Source organism: Vombatus ursinus, unplaced genomic scaffold (genome assembly GCF_900497805.2).
Source record: "Vombatus ursinus unplaced genomic scaffold, bare-nosed wombat genome assembly UNPS02014863.1, whole genome shotgun sequence".
Lineage (NCBI taxonomy): Eukaryota > Metazoa > Chordata > Mammalia > Diprotodontia > Vombatidae > Vombatus > Vombatus ursinus.
In genome coordinates, this window is record NW_020954641.1 from 31,733,113 (window position 1) to 31,739,182 (window position 6,070).

Here is a 6,070-nt window from a genome sequence, read left to right on the forward strand (position 1 = left end):
AAGACGATTCTTCCTGATTCCAAGCCCTGCACTCTATCCACTGAGCCACCCTGTATAGCTCCAAGTGCTAGTGGTTGCTGTAATCTTTTTAGGCTTTCTGTGCTACAGTTGGATCCCAGAGTTAAGGATATTCCTGTAGAGTAAGTTTTAGAAAAATTTCAATCTAACAGCACACCAAGCTCTAGAGGCTAGACAAGAAAAACTGTATTTACACTTTGAGATTTGAAGGTTTTGACTAGAGCATATTAGACTCACTGGGCAAAGGTATCAACTTGATTCCAATTGCTTTCTTCTATTAATCTTACAGGCACTTCATGTATTTCTTGTAAGAAAACCTTTCAGAAAATGAGAACATTATCTTGTTCTGACTTTTAAAAGTCAAAATGTAAATAAATGTAATGATTTATTAAATTTTCCCCAAAAAGCCTGGCAGTTGCCTTCTCATATCTTTCATCAAGGATGCCTTTGATACATGCATATTTATAAAATAAAAATTTTCCAAAGATGAGAAATAAATCAATAAATCAATAAAGATGTATGTGTCAGGCACTATGCTACATGCTTGGTATGCAAAGGAAAAACAAACATAGTTCTTGCCTTGATTTCTATTTGTATTACAATGTGAGAAACAACATATACACATATAGGTACATATACTTCTACATATATGTGTATATATGTGTATCTATATATACATATATATTTTATATTTATATATATATATATTTTATATATATATATATATATCAATAGACAGACAGACTAGATACCAGGTAACTTTAGAGTGAAAGACACTAGCAGCCGGGGAAGCTGGAAAAGTTCTCATACAGAAGATAATGTTTGAACTAAGTCTTGAAGGAGGGCGGGAATTTTAGGAGAGGGAGGTGAAGGAGAAGAGCATCCAAGGCCTGAGGAAAAACCAATTCTAAGGCATCGAGACAGGAGCTATACAGTCATGTGTGAGGAATAGCAAGAAATCCAATATGGCTGAACCATGAATGGGAATATGAAGACTTTTATGAAGACTGGAAAGATAAGAAAAGACCAAGCTATGAAGAACTTGAAATGTCAAACAAAGAAGTAGATATTTGATCCTACAGGTAATAGTAAGCCATTGGAATTTATTGAATAGGGGAGAGGCATGGGCTGATATGTACCTTAGGAAACTCATTGTGGCGAGTGAGAAATGGATTAAAGTAGGGTGAGACTTGAGGAAGGGAGATTAATTTGCAACTGCAATTTGAACTATTGAAATTGTCTATTCAAAAGATAATAAGGGTGGCAACTAGGTGGTGCAGTGGATAGAGCACTGGCCCTGGAGTCAAGAGGGCCTGAGTTCAAATACGGTCTTAGACGCATAATACTTACTAGCTGTGTGACCCTGGGCATGTCACTTAACCCCATTGCCTAACCCCCCCCAAAAAAAAAAGCCAATGAGGGCCTGAACTAAGGTGGCGGCTATGTGAGTGGACAGAAGATATAGAAAAAAAAATGTTGAGACAGGAAAAAAAAAACCAAGATTTGGCAAAAAATTGGATATATAGGGTTAGTGAGAATGAAGATGTGAGGATGGCATCAAGCTTGTGAGCCTGAGTAACTAGAAAGATGGTAGTCCTCATGACAGTAAAAGAGAATTGAGAAGAAGCATGGATTTTTAGGGTTGGGTATCAAAGGGATATATGGGGGTAGGGACTGGCTTTGGTGAGAAGAAAGCCCATCTCTTCTAGAGACTGGAATAAAGAAGTAAATGATGGGGAACAATACCAAGGAAATAAGAGATGAGAGGGAGAGAAAAGAGAGCTCAATGCTAATGCCTTCAAGTTTTTGGTGAAGTATGAGGTGACATCATCAATTAAGAGAAGAGGGTAGATGCCATGGAAGACTTGAAGAAAGAAGAAATGATTTGGAACAGTCACTATGGTGAGTGGGATAGAGAACTAATTAGGGAGGAGTAGAAGTATTGTCTTGCATTATCGAGGGTCCAGTTGAGATTAGATCATTGTCGATGTCTTCTTGGTTACCTTTTTTTCTTTTTGATAGTTGCTTTTTAGAGAAATTATGGATTTCATTTCAAAATCAGCTTTCACTCTAAACAATTATTTCCCTTGAGTACCTTTCCTCTCCACTTGGCAAGGATGTCAAGTTTCCTGACACAATTTTCTGATCTCTTTTGGCTTTCTTGTGTTGACCTTAACATCTATTGAACTTCGTTTAAACTTCTTTTTAAAAAATTTACTATTTATTTGTTTTTAACATTCTTTTATTTTTAAATTTTGAGTTTCAAATTCTCTATCCCCCTCCAGACCCTCCTACACCTACTGATAAGGCAAGCAGTATGTCAGTTATACATGTGAAATCACACAAAACACATTTCCATATTAGCCATATTTTTAAATGCAAGAAAATAAAGAAAGTGAGAAAATTATACTTCAATTTGCACTCAGAGTCCATAAATTTTATCTCTGGAGGTGGATAGCATTTTTCATCATCAGTCCTTTGGAATTGTCTTGGATCATTGTATTGATCAGAGTAGCCAAGTTGATCATCATTACAACATTGCTGTTACTGTGCACAATGATCTCCCAGTTCTTTTCACTTCACTTTGTATCAGTTCATATGGATCTTTCTATGTTTTTCTGAAATCACTCCCCTTGTCATTTCTTATAGCACACTAGTACTCCATCACAATCATGTGTCAGAACTTGTTCAGCCATTCCCTAAATGATGAGAATCCCCTTGATTTTCTATTCTTTGCTACCACAAAAAGAGCTGCTATAAATATTTTTGTATATATGAGTCCTTATCCTTTTTCCTTGATCTTTTTGAGATATAGACCTAGTAGCGGTATTGCTGAGTCAAAGGGTATTCACAGTTTTATAGCCCTTTGGGCATAGTTACAAATTATTCTCCAGAATGGTTGGACCAGTTCATTACCCACGAACAATTCACTACTGCACCTATTTTTCCCTCATCCCCTCTAACATTTGTCATTTCTGATAGGTGTGAGATGATACCTCAGATTTGTCTAATCAGTAGTGATTTAGAGCATTTTTTCATATGAGTATAAAGAGCTTAGATTTCTTCTTTTGAAAACTGCCTGTTCAAATCCTCTGACCATTTATCTAGTGGGGAATAGCTTTTATTTTTATAAATTTGACTCCATTCTATACTCAGTACATATTTGAAAAATGAAGACTTTAGCAGAGAAACTTACTATAAAAATTGTTGATATTACTTCATTGTCAGTGGTACCTTTTAGTGTAATGTAGTTTCTCTAATTATCTCTTTTAATTAGGTGTATTTTTGCTTTTGCTTTGAAGTCCAAGACCATGATTGCTACTCCTGCCTTTTTTACTTCAGCTTAAGCATATTAGATTCTGCCATAGTCTTTTATTTTAATTGTGTGTCTTTCTGCTTCAAGTGTGTCTCTTGTAAACAATATATTGTTGGATTCTGGTTCCTCATCCCATTCCACTATCTGCTTCCATTTATAGGAAAGCTCATCCCATTCACATTCACAGTTATGATTACTAACTGTGTATTTCCCTCCATTCCATTTTCTTCTGCTTCTTCCTCACTCTCTTTTTATCCAGTCCCTCCTCAAAAGTCTCTTTTGCTTTTAACCACTGCCTCCCTTTATCCAACCTCTCTTTTACCATCCTCCCCCTGTTTCTTATCCCCTTCTCCTACTATTTCTATATTGGGTAAGTTACATTTCTATACATAACTGAGTGTGTGTGTGTGTACGTGTGTGTGCATGTGTGTATTCTTCTCTCTTTGAACCAATTCCCAATGAGAATGAGGTTCAAGCATTGCCTGCCACCGCTTTCCCATTTTCCCCTCCATCGCAAGCACTGTCCCTTGTGCTCCTCTTTTATGTGAGAAAATTTTCTCCATTCTACCTCTCCCCCCTTCTCCCAGTGCATCCCTCTTTTCTGACCCTTCATTTTTTTTTAGATCATTCCAACATAATCAAACCCCTCCCCATGCCCTCTATGTAAATTCCTTTCAACTACTCTAATAATGAAAAATTCTTAGAAGTTACACGTATCATCTCTCCATATAGGAATGTAGGCAGTTTAATTTTGTCGAGTTGTTTATGACTACTTTTTCATGTTTACCTTTTTATGCTTCTCTTGAGCCTTCTGTTTGAATGTCAAATTTTCTATTCAGTTCTGGTCTTCTTGTCAGGAATGCTTGAAAGTCCTCTATTTCATGAAATATCCATTTTTCCCCTGTAGGTTTATATTCACTTTTGCTAGGTAGGTTATTCTTGGTTGTAATCCCTGTTCCTTTGCCTTCCAGAATATAATATTCCAAGCCTTCCACTCCTTTAACATGGAAGCCGCTAAATCTAAAAGGTTGACTATGGCTTCATGATATTTGAATTGTTTCTTTCTGGCTTCTTGTAGTATTTTCTCTTTGACAGGAAAGTTCTGGAATTTGCCTATAATATTCTTGGGAGTTTTCATTTGGGGATTTCTTTCAGGAGGTGAACAGTGGATTCTTTCAATTTCTAATTTACCCTCTGGATCTAAGACACTGAGGCAGTTTTCCTTTATAATTTCTTGGAATATGATGTCCAGGATTTTTTTTCATCGTGGCTAGGTAGTCCAATAATTCTTACATTATCTTTCCTCAATCTATTTTCCAGGTCAGTTTTTCCAATGAGATATTTCACATTTTCTTCTATTTTTTAATTCTTTTGACTTAATTTTATTATTTCTTGATGTCTCATGGAGTCATTAACTTCCATTTATTAAATTCTAATTTTTACGAAATTATTTTCTTCAGTGAGATTTTGTACCTTTTTTTTCCATTTGTCCAATTCTGCTTTTTAAGGAGTTATTTGGTGAATTTTTGTACCTCCATTCCCATTTGACCAATTCTGCTTTTTAAGGAGTTCTTCTCTTCAGTGGATTTCTGTTTCTCTTTTACTATTTGGCCAGTTGTTTTTAAGGTGTTATTTTCTTCAGTATTTTTGTGCCTCTTTTACCAAATTGTTAATTCTCTTTTTGTAATTTGTTGCATCACTCTTGTTTATTTTCCCAATTTTTCCTCTGTCACTCTTATTTCTTTCTTTAACTCTTCCAGGAATGTTTGTTGGGTTTAGGTCCAATAAGCACTTTTCTTTGAGGCTTTTCTTGTAGCTGTTTTCACATTGTTGTCTTCCTCTGATTTTTTTGTCTTGATCTTATCTGCCCCCATAGTAGCTTTTTATGGTCAAAATCTTTTTTTGTTGTTTGCTCATTTTCCCAGCTTGTTTCTTGACTTTGAACTTCATGTTAAAGTTGGTCTCTGCTCACCTAGGGGTGAGAAGACACTGTCCCAAGCTTTCGTCTTTTTTGTGCTGCTCTTTTCAAAACTAGCTCTGGGGGTCTGCAAATTTTTGGTGCTTCCAAGGTGGTGTGATTCTGGAAGAGGTATGGTCACAGCATTCATGGTCTGCACTCTGGTCTTTACCCAGAAAAGGCCCCTGACCCCCTGCAACTGCAAGTGCTAGCACTCCTTTTTGCTTTGGAACTGCAATCAGGGCTCTTGCTCCCTTATGACCAACCACCAGTGCTCCTCTCCACCCTGGAACTGCATATAAGCAATGGAGTTGCCAGTCAGTGCCAACTGTACCCAATACCAGCAAAGGGTCTCTGCAATCTCTTTCTGACCAGTTGTCTGACCCCTTTACCATCTCTGGGCTGAGAGCTCCTTAAGCAGCAGATAATTTTTCTAATTTATGCTCTGCCACAGATGTTAAGTTGCCATTAAATTTATGGTGGTCATTTTGCTTATTTTCAATGTGAGTGGGGCAGCTAGGTGGCGCAGTGGATAGAGCTCCAGCCTTGGAGTCAGGAGGACCTGAGTTCAAATGTGGCCTCAGACACTTGACACTTACTAGCTGTGTGACCCTGGGCAAGTCTCTTAACCCCAATTGCCTCACCAAAAAAAAAAAAAAAATCAACGTGAGCAATACCAACTGAGATTACCAAGAATCACCTGAAATGGTTTTTGTTGCCTTTGAGTTCATGATAAAACCAACTCTCTCAACTCCTTCTTTTGTCTCTCTGAAGATAAC